At 37.0% G+C, this 16,794-nt stretch overlaps 1 long non-coding RNA gene across 1 annotated transcript; it reads right to left on the bottom strand.

Annotated features, from left to right (window-relative positions):
• Positions 1-1,797: 1,797 nt before the first annotated feature.
• LOC103099267 (uncharacterized) lies at positions 1,798-14,885 on the bottom strand. Its single transcript, XR_474695.2, has 3 exons — positions 14,758-14,885; positions 3,951-4,717; positions 1,798-2,383 (listed from the first exon to the last, which is right to left on the bottom strand). It is a non-coding gene; the product is annotated as an uncharacterized LOC103099267 (long non-coding RNA).
• Between the last annotated feature and the right edge of the window lie 1,909 nt (positions 14,886-16,794).

The following is a 16,794-nucleotide window of genomic DNA, read 5'->3' as shown; positions in this document are numbered from 1 at the left end:
ACATAGTCCATGATCAGAACTACCAACCTGTCCTTATTAACTAAAAGCAAGTAAAGTGGAATATAGTGCCAGCCCTTTGAAATTCTTGGGCCAAGTTCCAAAGCCTCCAGTAACAGCTTCATTTATCTGCTCCATGATCCCAATCCCAGAATATGATCAGAACTATACTTGCTTTATGCTGGTCTATTACCAGAAGAGGTTGCTATACCCATGCACTATATGGGCCCTGCACCCTCTCTCCTTTCCCTTTGATCTTTGGCAATTCTGTCATTGCTGTATATGAATTGGTCCTTTGGGGGAGGAGGATGGAGGTTAGGTCATTTGCTTTTGGTTGAAGCATGATGCCCTCACATAGTGGGGAAGAGTTCAATGTCTCATCAGTATGCTAGGTCTTGGTGTTCTTGATTTAGATTAGCTGGTTGCTGTGGTTACTGCAGGATAGTCGTGTTTTTAACATTCCTTTAACTGTGTCCTTTTCATTTTCTATTAGGAAAGTTCATCTTAATTATAGATTATGATTCATCGTGCCTTATTGCATTTTAAAACTTTGTGCATGAATTGTAGGACCAAAGTTTCCTTTGTTACATAAGACAAAAAAAAAGAAAAGGGGGGAGATGGGATTGAGTGAAGCTTTCTGGGGTTAACCGTCCACTGGAATAGGTTGTATAAGAGTACTGACTGTTAGGTATAAAATTTAGGGTTGGACTGAATATATTTTTAGTTGGTTGCCAAGGATTTGAATTTTAAATCCCAATGAAATACTCAAGTCTGAATGGAATTTTATGGTGGTTTATTTACAATAGAAGGAAGAAATTAAGAAATGAGAGAGGAAAAGGGAAGAAGAGCTGCTCCAGCCTGGTCTGAAGCAGGCAGGAGTTCAGAGGCCTCACCCAAGGGGTCTCTCCAGAAAAGCCAAGGAAAAGGGGAGTCAGCCTTATCACTCACCACAAGATGTCTAAGGTCTCACAACTGAGCGCCTCCATGGTCAACTTCCACAGCCAAAGTCCCTCTCACAGTAAGTGATGTGAAATATAAAGGCAGTTCTTTACCTCACTTCCTGTGTCTTACATGTACCAATGGTGGCTTAAACTTGGCTTTAGGACAGCCCAGGGGGTCAGTCAGTTGTTTCTGATTTGTTACTTGCTAGCACACACAGGTCAGAGACCTTCCTCCCCCACACTTAATCGTTAAGTAGGAGTGTATACATTCCTGGTGGCTAAAATTCTAAAGACTAAGTAGGGTGGAGTAAATTTAAAATTTAAATTAAATTTTAAAATACCCATCAACAATCAGACCCCAAACTATTGCTGGATAACATGAAGCATTTTAGACATAACCATAAGTATGTGAGTCTGCTATGGATCAGCAAGTATCCACCTCACTAGTCCAAATAGGATTTGGGACTCAAAGGCTGAGTTGGAACCAGAGTTAAACCCATCTCACCCATCTAATCTGGTAATAGCTTGTGGCAATATTGTTTGACTATATAAATCCAGTACCTAGCATGATCCATGATAGGTACTTAACAAATAGATGTTGAAGAAGAGAAGAAAAGTCTGAAAGGAGCACCAAGAAAGCAAAGACCTCATCTTAACTTCTTCAAAGCTTAAGAGACAGGCAAACAAAACAAATCTGAGACAGCCATGAAGAACTCTCAACTGAGAGAAAGAAAAAGGAGGGAGAACGACAAGAGAGTGAGCACATCAGCACAGACTCCAAAACCTACCTTAAAATGCTGCATGATAGCAGCACCAGACCCAGGAGACAACAGGAAAGTTGCAAATATGTAATAAAAAAATTTCCATAACACCTAGTTTGGTGACATTGTTTTATTCACCTGGTAAGGGTTTATTTTTTCCCAACTTTCAAGGGAGTATCCATTAAGGTCACCTCAGAGGACCTTTGTAACAAACATCTGCTACCCTTACATTGATGAGAAAGGGCTTTCAATAAAGTTCTGGGAGGTGGTAGCAAACAAAACTGATCCAAGACATCCAGTTCTTCATAGCAAACAAACAACACAAGCAACCTCCAGTGTAAGCACATGTTCCTTCAGGCTGGCTGACCTGAAGGTATTCTCAAAGACTGTAAAAAATTCTGTAAGAACAATGAAAAGTTTATCTAGGAAATCTGGGAAGAAACCAACTCCTGGTTTACCTTCTGCAGTTCAGTAAAAGTGTCCAAGGAACAGAGAAGTAACCTTTGATCCATGGTTTCTTCATCTTCCACATTTCAGTTCAACACAAGTGTCCACAAACACAGAAATGACCTTCAAGCCTCTCAAGGAGGACAGTTCAGGAAAACCGAGAGGTGTTCATGCTTAGTGTAACTTGTGATTACTAACTTCCTAAAGTTTTCTTAATCATTAGTGGTCCAGGTGAACCTGTAAAGAAAAGATGAAAATGTTAAGATGTTCTAGTTTTATTTTCTTTTTATCACTGGATCTATTTTAAAAGATGCTATATTTTTAATGCCCAAGCTTTACTCAAATTTTCACCTTCTTTCACCTATAAGGTAGAGAAGTCGTGTAGCTCTCACTTGCCAGTATTTCTTTAATTCTCATTTTATTCCCATTCCCCATCCTCCTTGGCCCCAGGCCAATGCCTGGAAACCACCAATCCACCTAACTCCTGAGCCCTTGAAAGTAGTTCCATATTCATGAGTTTTGCCAAGTTCTCTCATTATGGTGCTGTGCTTTGAGACATGATTAAAGCTGATAAAATCCTTTAAAAAAAAATGAAAATAAAACATGACGAGTATCTGAGGAAGGAGCCTAGGTGTTGTGTAAATCTAGTTGATTTGCCACAATAATAGTTATTAAATGGGCAAACTTGTGTGCCTGGCTCTGAATATACCTGAAGATATCCAATACAGTTCCTATTAAAGTAATTGTATTTGCAATCTCCTGCTTTCTAGCCAAGGAAACAGATAGGCCTACAGATCACAGGTAGATGCAGCTTTAGGGAAGGGAAAATGAGCCAGATCACACACAATCAGTGCATGTTCAAATACATAAAACTGGGGAGATGTCCATAAGAAAGGTGAAAGCTAATTCTATCTAGGTGGTTTCCCCTCAGAAACTCTGCAATATCCTGACTTCTTTAATTATCTGGGAGAAACCACCATAGGACAAATAAGGACTATAACAATACAAAACTAGAGATATCCTGGATCTCGGTCAACCACACTTTCTTTCTGATTCTCTGACTAGATCTGCTCTTCAGAGAAGGCCCCTGAAGCTGGGCTGGCCAGTTCCTGATCAAAAGTGATGTAATCAACCTTGTAAAAGGATTACAATTTTTCATTTGCTTTAAGTTTTGCTTTTTTCCTTAAAAAAAAAAATCACCATCTGGATCCATTTTAAAAGGATGCTGTTTTCTTTTTAGCGTTCAAATGTACCTCAAAGCTTCAACTTCTCTTTTGTTCCTCCAAGATCTAAAGCTAAAAGTTAATAGTGCTCCCCTTATCCCAGGCCCTTCTCTCCTCTGTAGGTCTTTTAACTATACTGTATTCCTTTTATCCTTAAATTAGCCATACTCCTTACCCACCAGAGCCCAGAAAAAAATGCATTGGAACCTTCCCCTTTTGTACCCTCATCCCTCTCCAGGCCTGAAAGTGGTCTAGAGTTGTTTAGATTTTGTTGGGTTCTCTAACCGTGGTGCCGTGTTTTCTGAGATGTGGGTTGCAAGATGATAACATCTAAAAAATTTGAAACTATACATAAGGGGAAGTAGATGATGAAGAAGCTGTTGTGTAAAGTTGACTGATGTTACCACAGTGATGTTAAATGGGCAAACCCATGACTGTGTTCTATGTGTCTGATTCAATTCTAGCTTAGCTCCAGATATGTCCAAAGACACCCAAGGCAATTTGTAGAGAAGTTAGGGGTGGTCACCACCATAAGGACACGTACTTGGTTGACCAGGACAATTATTGGCAAAGATACTCACCAGGAAAAAAACGAACTTCATCCAGGAGTAACTTCTGGTCTCCTGAATTCCCAAACAGGTACAAAGCAGTACCCAATTTGATTCAGAGGGTAGACAATGATACTCCATGCATGCACTGTAATGTTTCATCAAAAAATTGATTTTGAACAGTTCAGTATATTCTCAATAGGCCCCTTTTACAATCCTCAACTTCCAGTTTCACACTGACTGGTACTTTGGGCCTCCAGTCACCAAAATCTCCCTACTCTGGGAAGCGAGTGTGTGTATAAAAATGTTTATGTGAGGAAGATTATGTCCTCCCAAACAAGTACTACTGTTAAGTGCACCTCCACGTCACGCAAAGCCCCTTAGGACTTAGGGTTCAACTTCAAGAGCTAACTCTTAAGTATGCCCCACAGTCATCATTCAAGGATGGTACTGGCTTCATATCACTCTGGGGAAGGAGGATCACAGCCTCTTTGGAAAGTAACAATCGGGAGAGTAGTAGAGAAGACATTTGAATGTTTCCCTTTCGTGTTGCTATGAGTGTTCTATCCGTCATTGCAGTGTCTTCCTCATGAAAGGAGTCACAGAATCATAATAAAATCCACAGGGTATTCCATGGTCTAGTGGGTATCTTGATATTTGTGAGCAGAATAGGTCTTCAAGGATGGTCTGACCCTTATTTCCATTAAGTTGAAGCTGGGATGTCCAGTCCTAAAACAGGATGACTGTTCTTCACTTACATCCTTTGACAGAAGGATCATATTCAGGATTCCATTAAAAATCTGATGAAATATGATGGGGAAAATGGAAATCAAGGACAGAAAAGTCTCATTCAAACACCAAATTATTAATAGCACTATATTTTATGACAGCAAAGAACTCCACAAGTAGACACGCATCAATGAGTAAACAAACTGTGGTACATAAATATATCAGAACATCACTGTGCTGTAAGAAATAGGAAGAATTCCAAAAAGCATGTTAAGACCTACATGAATAGGACCAGGAAAAACAATATATGACTACACACTGTAAACATAAAGAACAAAAAAGAAATGACAAGGTTTGGCTCTGAAAAGAGATGAAAAAATAGACCTTCCTACACTCTTTGCTGAGGACTTTAGATGTGGAATATTGCATACACTGTCAGACATGATCAACATATTGGCTGACTAGAAAATGGTAGGTACTTATTAGCTATGTGACCCTAGGCAAGTCACTTAAACCTATATTTGACTTGATTTTTTTGTCTATAAAATGGGGATGCTAATGGGATCTACCTCCTAGGCTGGTTATGAGAATGAGATGATATTTGTAAAGTGCTCAGTAGAGTGCCTAGCTCATAGTAAGCACTATATACATACATGTTAGCTTCTCCCCCATCCCCTTTTCTGATGAATTGCTCTTCCATCCTTTTTTCTGCAAGGATAACAAAGAAACACAATTCTGAAGGATTACAGAATTCTGAACAAACAAGGATAAACAGTGATTTCAGAGGGTCACTTTGCACTGTGTCTGGCACACAATAAGTGCTATATAAATACTAACTCTTAGGACCAAAGATGGAGGATGATATCCATTCCGATTCTTTCAGGAAGTGCTAGAAGATCCATTTTGGGATTTAGCCCATGTGGAAATGTGTTTGGCTTGGCAGTGCATATTTGTTGTGAGTTTTTCCAAATTGTGGAACTTGAGGCAGAGGGGAAATGTGGGAAAGAGAAAAATATTTGCTAAAAATATAAAAACTAGAAAAATTAGGAAAAAAAGAGGAAATAATTATGAATCCAAGAGAGGATCAAAAAATTGTTTAGGAACATACTTAAGTGAAATTAATAAGCAGTGACTAAAAAGCATGAATAAATTTGCCAGAACAGGAAATGGGCAGCTGAAAACAATCAACTTCAGATCAAGAAATATGGTAAATACTTCACAAACTGATAAGTTTAAAAAAAAGTATCTGGGCTAATTGGGCTCACAGGTGAATTTTTCCAAATTTTTACAAAAAATAATTCTTCTATTATGGAGATTTGTTTTTAAATATAGAAAATGGTGGTACAATGTCTTATTTTAATCAGGTAAGAAAGTCCAGATTTAAGAACCAAAGGTAATTCTGAAAAAGCCTAATTATAAGCCCAAGCTCCCTAATATATATAAAATATTAAATAAAATTCAAAAATACATTAAAAAGTATTCATTACAATCAGCAAATTATTCCAGGAATGTGGATAATTTAGTCTTAGAAAAATGATCCATATATAACACAGTATATCAATAAGAAAACTATTTAAAATTATAAACTACTAACAATAGACAGAGGAAGTATTTGATAAAATGTAGCCTGCATTCATGATTTCTAAAAAATTCTTCAAAGAAAAGCAGGAGAAATTCTTCCTTAATATGGATAACAAACACCTACTTGGAATTCCACCAACATTATAGGGAAGTTCAGCATGGGTTCAAATGCAGCCTCAGACTCTTCCTAGCTGTATGACCCTGGACAAGTCTCCTAACCCCCACTGCCCAGACCTTACCACTCTTCTGCCTTGGAACCAATACACCATGTTGATTCCAAAATGAATGGATGGATGGATGGATCAAAGGAAGGAAGGAAGGAAGGAAGGAAGGAAGGAAGGAAGGAAGGAAGGAAGGAAGGAAGGAAGGGACTGCAGGCTCTGCAATTCAAAAGCTCTCAAACAAATGCCATCTCTAAAAACTATCAAATATGTGACAAGCAAGCCACCATGAGAGAAAGAGAAACAAAGACTGAGGAGAGCGCACCAGGTTGGTGGTAATGCCAAGCAAGGCAAACCAGTACCACTCACTCATGGCACTATGTGCCCTCAGACCCTGAACATTCCCAGGAGTATTGAGAATAGCCATGCTTCCAGTGCCAGGCCCTCAGTCACCAGGAAGATGAGCCCTGGTTACTACTCATACCAATGCTATAATCACAGTTATTGAAAACTAAGAAAGGAAAAGTTCTTGCCACCCAAGTCCTTGGCAGTGCCAAACAAAAACTGTTATTTTGAAAGTGGAAATGGCATTAAAGAAGCAGTATTACCATCTGTTTTGCCTCCACACCCAAAGATGTCTTTCCCAATCTGACTTGGTGCTACAACCTTTGATAAGTGTTCTCTTAATAAATACTTTAGACAACAGTGCAATAAATAGGATATTCGATAAAGGGCATAAAAGACATCTTTGTTACAATGGATGCTTCACTGGAGTGAGTATGAGGACATACTGGGAAATGAAAGTGTTACTAAAACAAAATATATTAACAAAAATAAGATTTTTTAAAGTGTCAGGCTTAGAGATGGGAGGGTCCTGGGTTCAAACCTGACCTCAGACACATCCTAGCTGTGTGACCCTGGGCAAGTCACTTAAGCCCCAACCCCCCTTGCCTAGCCCTTACCTCTCTTCTGCTTTGGAGTGATACACAGTATTGATTCTAAGATGAATGATATGGGTTAAAAAAAAAAAGATCAGTTGTCATTTTTACCATATTGGTGGGGCCTAATCATGAAACAATTGCTTCTGTGAATTCTTTCATAATGCTATTTCTATAAGACCTGTTAACAAGAATTGTGGCAGATTATCTTCCAGAGAGTTGATGTATTTTGGTTTTTTCCAAGTGGAATTTTGTTTTCTCTTCCCCCCTGGGTTTTGTTAGTAATAAGTAGACTTGCTTATAATTTCTGTATCCAACTTTGCTGAAGGTACTAACTTATTTACATCTTTTTTGGCCTCTACTAAGGAAGACATCACATTATCCACAGAAAAAGATAATTTTGCCTGTACTCAATTCAATGAATTTTTCTTGTTAAGGATTTCTAATAGGGAATAGGAATACAGACTGGATATCTGTGATTTTACTGGCAAAAGGGAGATCTCCCTGACAAGGAAACCCTCTCTTCTAATGCAGGCCACCACCTTCCGTTGCAATTTATATTCTCAGTTTCAGTGCTAGAGCACTGAAAGGGCAAATGATTTGCCTAAGGCATCAGAATCTGGACTTGAACTCAGCTCTTCCTGACTCCAAGGCCAGCTTTCTCTCTATTATATTCTGCTATCTTTTTAATGTCTAATAATAAAGTAATTTCCAATAAAAAAAATACTAGCAAAGATGGTGGGTATCCTTTCTTGATCTTGAGTATTATTTGGGTTATTTCTGATGGTTTATTCCATGACAAATAATCCACATTCTTTTTTTTTAAATATAAGTGGCCATATTAAACAAAGTTCTTCCCATGTCAAAGGGTTTTTGTTGTTGTTGTTGCAGTTATTGATAGAATCATGTAATTTTTACTATTTTTATTAGGCTCATATTTTCCCATCCCGTGCATTCCTAATATAAAGACCATTTAATTATTACAACTTTTTTCTTTATTGCTGTAGTCTCTATGCTAATTTTAAAAAATGTAACCATATTCATTAAGATACCAGATTTATTTCTGAGTTTTACTCTTCCCTTGATTGGGTATCAATACAATACCATATTTCTCTCATGGAGGAATTATAGGAGTTTCCTTTTCTATTTTTGAAAAGTTTAAGCAGAAAAATAATTTATTCTATAAACATTTATTACAATTCACTTTTAGATTTTTTTTTCTTTGTGATTTCATGAAGAGTTTTCTTAATTCTGTTTCTAAGATTAGACTTCATAGATTATTTAAAAAAATTTTTTTTTAGGAGGCAGCTGGGTAGTTCAGTGGACTGAGGTCCTGGTTTCAAATCTTGCCTCAGACACTTCCCAGCTGTGTGACCCTGGGCAAGTCCCTTGACCCCCATTGCCTTACCCTTACCACTCTTCTGCCTTGGAACCAATTCCAAGAAGGAAGATAAGGGTTTAAAAAAAATTTTCTTTTAAACCCTTATCTTTTATCTTAGAATCAATACTGTTACTATATATATATAGCTATACCTCAATTTCATTGGATATGTCAAATGGGATTTTGGGGAGCCCCAAATTTGCCCCTGTCTCATGAGAACTCACACCAATGGAAGTCCCAGACTCACTCATTTCAGACTGAATAGACTTAAAGTACTTGATGACCCCAGCTTAGGTGGGACTAGTAGATCTTATTAAATGTTTAAGCTTTAGTTTTTTAGTCTTAGAAGTTTCCCCATTATATCAGAGACCCATTCCCAAGAAGACCAACACCAGTGCAGGAACCATCCTTTTCCTATCCATTGTAGTAGGCCACTCCCAGCTACCCTAGCCCCTGGCTACAGTCTCTTTCCCAAGCCTGTTTGCAACCCATCAGTGTAGGTTTGATGTCCGGAGTTCCCCCAAAGGTATACAGGATCCCCAAGTTTAGTATTTTTTAGAGAATCTTCTAGCATGTTGATCCTTCCAGGGATACTGTCCCCAGAGCTCCAGGGTTTTGACTCTGTGTAGTGTAAACCTCAAAATTTCTTAGACTTATAAATGTTGGAAATTTCACCATTGGGAAATTTCATACTTGAAAAATTTCCTATTGATAGTGGGTCTTGGCTATTGGAATGTGAACCCCATTGGCATGAGAGTTTCCCCCTCCTCCCTTCTTAAGATTACTTTAGGACAGAAACCTTTTGCTGAACAATGGAAAGGACTTTGACCTATGCTTAAGCATAGAACAGGAATTTCTTTGAGTCATGATTGATTTTAGAATTGATACAATGGAGATACTTGGAATCAATCTCCACCCTACTCAGTCCTAACAGGATTGAGGAAGGGCTGCAGCATAGATCAAAATTTAATTATTCCAATCTCTACCCTACTCAGGTTAACAGGATTTAGGAAGGGCTGTAGCAAAGGATCAAAGATTTAATTATTTGAAAATATGACCTTCAACAGACATGTGCAAAACCAGAGACCTCTGGGCGGTCCTGGGTTAAGCTAGAGCCACCATTGGCACAGGGAAATTGATGGACAGTGATTGGTAGATATGAGAACTGAGGGGGGGGAACTTGGATGGTTTCCTTAAAGAGAGAGGGGTCTGAAGACTGAGGGGGTGGGGGTTGAGAAGTTGTCTGAGTGGTTGGAGTGTGCTCTGAGAAGCTTGCTCTGAAGGAAGCTGAAGGTGGGGGCCTCTGAGACTGTTTCTCCATTTTGGTCACGTGAGTAATAGGGACTGATCTCTTTTCTTTGCCCCAGCTATCTAAGGGCTTGGGCCTTTTGGCCCAGCCTAAACAGAAGGGGTATTTAAGCCCTATTCCCTTCTCTCCCTTTTCTCTCTCTCTCTCTCTAATTCCTTTCTTCCTCCTGTTGTAATTAAACTCCATAAAAGATTGACTGCTGACTTGAGTTTTCATTTAGGAATTACATAGCTGAATTCCTTGGCGACCTTAAATTAATATATATCAGTCTTTTAAAGTGATTTCCTTGTCACAGTAGTTTTTGGCCCTTGGCTCTGTGAAAGCAGCAGATTATTATGGATCTATCTCTTTCCTGATTAAAGACTTGGTTTTTCTGATTACTTTAGTAGTTCTATTTTTCCAAATTGACAGATATAATCATTTCAGGTTATTTTTTTCCTTCTCTAATGTGGTTTCTCTTTCCCTCTCTTTAATCAAATGAACTATTAGTCTGTTAATCTTGTTATCCTTTTCTTTGAGGGTAGAATGGACAATTTTTATTTACCTGCTTTACATTTTAGTATCCCTAGATTCAGTGGTGATTATGACCTCTGCTGAAAATTAAAAGTATATAATGCTAAGAAATATGACATATAGTTCACAGAAGTATACTTCTATGAAATAGCTATCATTGGCCTCTAGAACTTGGTGACTTTTCCTTTCCCTTTCCTATTATTCTTTTAAAATAAATTTCCATAGGGGGCAGCTGGGTGGCTCAGTGGATTGAGAGCCAGGCCCAGAGACAGGAGGTCCTGGGTTAAAATGTGACCTCAGACACTTCCTGGCTGTGTGACCCTGGGCAAGTCACTTAACCCCCTTTGCTTAACCCTTACCGCTCTTCTACCTTGGAACCAATACATAGTATTGATTCCAAGACAGAAGGTGAGGGTTTAAAAAATAAAATAAATTTCTATAGAACCTACTTCAGTAGGAGGTAGCTAGATGATATCTGTATAAATCCAAAGGAAACCTCCCTGAAGCTCTGAATCCTTCCTATAGACAAAACTGCATACGTCCTTGGAAGTTTTCTTTCCATGGACATCTTCACAAAAATTAACCATGTATTAAGATATTAAAAAAATGTAGAAAAGCAAGCAAATTAAATGCATCCGTTTCAGACTATAATGCAATAAAAATATTTTTAAAAGGGTTGTGTGTGCCATAAGAAACAATGAACAGATTTTTAAAAAAAATTTTGGAAAAAATAAATGAGATAATAAAGAGAAATAAATATAACCAAGAGAGAGCATTATATACAGATATAACATTTGAAGAATAACTTGCGAATGTTTAACTCCAGAGATTGAACTAAGAAGTAGAAAGGCAAAAGACATAATTCTGTATTTTACCTGATGATGCCTTCTATGGTATGGGGAGGGGAAGGAGAGGAAGGAAGGAAGGAAATTATATTGATGGAACTGGAGTGGGAAGAACTTTAAATGAATAAAAATAACTGGAAAATAAATAATCTAATCCTAAAAAATGAATGGGTCAAAGAACAAATCATAGAAATGACCAATAATTTCATTAAAGAAAATGTCAACAATGAGACAACATATCAAAATTTATAGGATGTAATACTCAAGGGAAATTTTATAGTTCTAAACACATACATCAATAAAATGAAGAGATGATCAAAAAGTTGAGCATGCAACTAAAAAATGAAAAAAAAGAACAAAATTAAAAATCACCAGTTAAACACAAAGTTGGAAACTCTGAAAATCAAAAGATATTAATAAAATTGAAAGCAAGAAATACATTGAACTAATAAATAAAACTGGGAAATGGTTTTATGGAACAATCAATAAAATAAAAACACCACTGGTTAATTTGACTTTTAAAAAAAGAAAGAAGAAAACAAAATTAACAGAATCAAAAATGAAAAGGGTGAATTCATCAGCAATGAAGATGAAATTAAGGCAATTATTTGGAGCTATTTTGTCCAGATATATGTCAATAAATCTGGCAATCTAAGTGAAATGGATGAATATTTACAAAAATAAAAATTGCCCAGATTAACAGAACAGGATAGGTCTATCTTAGAAAAAGACATCGAACAAGTCATCAATGAACTCCCTAAGAAAAAATATCCAGGATCAGATAGATAAACAGATGTAAAGAATAATTTATTCCAATACTATATTAACTCTTTGGGAAAACAGGCAAAGAGTCAACAAAATTCCTTTTACAACACAAATATGGGGCTGATACCTAAACCAGTAAGAGTAAAAACAGAGAAAGAAAACTATAGACCAATCTCCCTAATGAATATAGATGCAAAAATCTTAAATAGGATACTAGCAAAAAGACTCCAGCAAGTGATCAGAAGGGTCATCCACCATGATCAAGTAGGATTTATCCCAGGGATGCAGGGCTGGTTCAATATTAGGAAAACCATCCACATAATTGACCACATCAACAAGCAAAACAACAAGAACCACATGATTATCTCAATAGACGCAGAAAAAGCCTTTGATAAAATACAACACCCATTCCTATTAAAAACACTAGAAAGCATAGGAATAGAAGGGTCATTCCTAAAAATAATAAACAGTATATATCTAAAACCATCAGCTAATATCATCCGCAATGGGGATAAACTAGATGCATTCCCAATAAGATCAGGAGTGAAACAAGGATGCCCATTATCACCTCTATTATTGAACATTGTACTAGAAACACTAGCAGTAGCAATTACAGAAGAAAAAGAAATTGAAGACATCAAAATAGGCAAGGAAGAGACCAAGTTATCACTCTTTGCAGATGACATGATGGTCTACTTAAAGAATCCTAGAGATTCAACCAAAAAGCTAATTGAAATAATCAACAACTTTAGCAAAGTTGCAGGACACAAAATAAACCCACATAAGTCATCAGCTTTTCTATATATCTCCAACACAGATCAGCAGCAAAAACTAGAAAGAGAAATCCCATTCAAAATCACCTTAGACAAAATAAAATACCTAGGAATCTATCTCCCGAGACAAACACAGGAACTATATGAACACAACTACAAAACACTTGCCACACAACTAAAACTAGACCTGAGCAATTGGAAAAACATTAACTGCTCATGGATAGGACGATCCAATATAATAAAAATGACCATCCTACCCAAACTTATTTATCTATTTAGTGCCATACCCATGGAACTCCCAAAAAATTTCTTTACTGATTTAGAAAAAACCATAACAAAATTCATCTGGAATAACAAAAGATCAAGGATATCCAGGGAAATAATGAAAAAAAACACATATGATGGGGGCCTTGCAGTCCCAGACCTTAAACTATATTACAAAGCAGCAGTCATCAAAACAATTTGATACTGGCTAAGAGACAGAAAGGAAGATCAGTGGAATAGACTGGGGGAAAGCGACCTCAGCAAGACAGTATACGATAAACCCAAAGATCCCAGCTTTTGGGACAAAAATCCACTATTCAATAAAAACTGCTGGGAAAATTGGAAGACAGTGTGGGAGAGACTAGGAATAGATCAACACCTCACACCCTACACCAAGATAAATTCAAAATGGGTGAGTGACTTAAACATAAAGAAGGAAACCATAAGTAAATTGGGTAAACACAGAATAGTATACATGTCAGACCTTTGGGAGGGGAAAGGCTTTAAAACCAAGCAAGACATAGAAAGAATCACAAAATGTAAAATAAATAATTTTGACTACATCAAACTAAAAAGCTTTTGTACAAACAAAACCAATGTAACTAAAATCAGAAGGAAAACAACAAATTGGGAAAAAATCTTCATAGAAACCTCTGACAAAGGTTTAATTACTCAAATTTATAAAGAGCTAAATCAATTGTACAAAAAATCAAGCCATTCTCCAATTGATAAATGGGCAAGGGACATGGATAGGCAGTTCTCAGATAAAGAAATCAAAACTATTAACAAGCACATGAAGAAGTGTTCTAAATCTCTTATAATCAGAGAGATGCAAATCAAAACAACTCTGAGGTATCACCTCACACCTAGCAGATTGGCTAACATAACAGCAAAGGAAAGTAATGAATGCTGGAGGGGATGTGGCAAAGTAGGGACATTAATTCATTGCTGGTGGAGTTGTGAACTGATCCAACCATTCTGGAGGGCAATTTGGAACTATGCCCAAAGGGCGACAAAAGAATATCTACCCTTTGATCCAGCCATAGCACTGCTGGGTCTGTACCCCAAAGAGATAATGGACAAAAAGACTTGTACAAAAATATTCATAGCTGCGCTCTTTGTGGTGGCCAAAAACTGGAAAACGAGGGGATGCCCATCAATTGGGGAATGGCTGAGCAAATTGTGGTATATGTTGGTGATGGAATACTATTGTGCTAAAAGGAATAATAAAGTAGAGGAATTCCATGGAGACTGGAACGACCTCCAGGAAGTGATGCAGAGCGAGAGGAGCAGAACTAGGAGAACATTGTACACAGAGACTAATACACTGTGGTATAATAGAACGTAATGGACTTCTCCATTAGTGGCGGTGTAATGTCCCTGAACAATCTGCAGGGATCCAGCAGAAAAAACACCATTCATAAGCAGAGGATAAACTGTGGGAGTAGAAACACTGAGGAAAAGCAACTGCCTGACTACAGCGGTTGAGGGGACATGACAGAGGAGAGACTCTAAAGGAAACCCTAATGCAAATATTAACAACATAGCTAGTCTCATCAGAGAAAAATATACGAATGTTACCTGGGAATTAGTTGTTCTTAGCCAACAGGTTAGGATCTTCAAATATCTCTTTCCTCATGTTGGTGGCTAAATCCCTGTTCGTTTTTTTTCTGCCTCTCCCAGGTTAAAGATCATTCTCCTTGACAGGGGAGAAAAAATGGAAAATAAAAACTGAACGACTCTATAATCATTGGGTACAAGCATTGGCCTGTTCTTTCTTTCAGTACTTCCTCTTACTCCCACAAATAGCTTTAAAAACTTCTTTGGTTTTAGTGCCCTTCTCTTCTTCCTTCACCAGCCTCAGCTCATTTTGAGCCATATTATGTGTCAACTTGGAGAAACACAGAACCACTAAAGTAGTCATAAAAATCAAATCTTTAATCAGGATGAGACAAGTTCTTAATATTCGGCTGCCACACAGAGTCAAGTGTTCAATATCACACAGAGCCAAAGCTCTGAGACTCTGGGAATTGTGTCTCTGAGAGAATGCATTGCCAAAGATGATTCTCCAAGGGAAGAGAATTTGGGGGTCTTATATACCTTTTGGGAACAAAGAGCAGGGAAGCATGATTGATTAGCTCTACATTAGATACAAGGAAAGGAGGAGTCCAGGGCTTGACTGACAGGAAAAAGCTGAGACTTCACACTTGCTACAAAAAGATGGCTTCCACTCAGGGGCAGGTTAATGTCAATAAACTTTTAAAACAAAAAAAGAATACTTAAGGCTTGATTGACTACTAATCTTATCTAAACTGGGAACATTAAGTACCTCAAAGTCTATTGTTCAGTCTGGAGGTAAGGTTAGTCAGGTCAGTTGGGGGCTTCCCCCAAGGCAAGTTCCTAAAGGCTAAGGGGCAAACTTAGGGTTTCAAAAATCCACGTTTAACATATGCCTGACACTAGTTTTACTGGACCGACTTAAACTCATCTTTATTTACCTGCCCTTCTTTCCATCTTCAAATATCTTTTAAGAATATAAAAAATTGATGAAATCTAATCTTAGAAACAGAAGTGAGAAAGCTATTAATGAAATCACAAAGAAAAAATATAAAAGTGAATTGTAACAAACACGTAAAGAACAAATTATTCCTATGCTATATAAACAAACTTTTCAAAAGTAGAAATATATTCATCTCTTTAGATGACTCCAGCATTTTTTGTGGGTTCCTATCTCTCCTGGGTTGGAAAAACTTAAGAAGAAACAGAATTTTCTGGAAAAATATAAAATACCCAAAATTTATTGAGGAATTGGGGGGGGGTACCCTCAGAGGGCACAGGGAAATATTTACATTATGGAAAAACAAAATATCAATAAAAATGTATTTTATTAGACAGATAAACCACCCCAAACAAATATAAAAAGAAATGCTATCTGTAATAGTTTACTATGTCACAACAATGACCTACTATAATAAATAATAAAATATTATGGTAACTTTAGATGTTAATATATTGCTCTATTATTGATTATAATAAAATAATTTATAATATAAATAATGATAGCAAAAACATCAAAACAAGAAACAGTCATCTAACAACTCATTTTCAGAAGGCAAATGAAAAACCAAAGACGACATAACTAATAGAACTAATATAGGGGGAAAACCCTAGTCCAGACAGATTTTCAATTTCAAACATTTAAAGAGCAAATCTGATCTATATTACAAAAATTATACTTACAATTGGGAAAGTACTCTTCACAACTATTTGTAAAGGTAAAGGCCTTAAAAAAAAAGATGGTGTTTGTAAAACATAAGCATTTTCAGTAAATAGAAGTTTTTCCATAAATAAAATCAAGGCACCCTAGCTTAAGATGAAGATATTTACAAAAAATATCTCTGGTAAAAAGTCTGGTTTCCAATCTAAGTAGTAAATTGACACAAATATATAGGTCCAAGAGCCATTCTCCAAGAAATGAGTGATCAAATATATTAACAAGCAACTTTCAAAAGAATTGCAAACTATAAACTATATAAAAAGAATCTTCCAGATCACTAGTAATAAAAGAAATGTGAATTAAAACATCTCATGTTTCTCTCCCTACTCCCACACCACCCT

The sequence above is a fragment of the Monodelphis domestica genome, chromosome X (genome assembly GCF_027887165.1).
Source record: "Monodelphis domestica isolate mMonDom1 chromosome X, mMonDom1.pri, whole genome shotgun sequence".
In the NCBI taxonomy this organism is placed as follows: domain Eukaryota; kingdom Metazoa; phylum Chordata; class Mammalia; order Didelphimorphia; family Didelphidae; genus Monodelphis; species Monodelphis domestica.
Note: the sequence above shows the minus strand (reverse complement) of the source record. Positions and strands in the feature narration are given on the sequence as shown.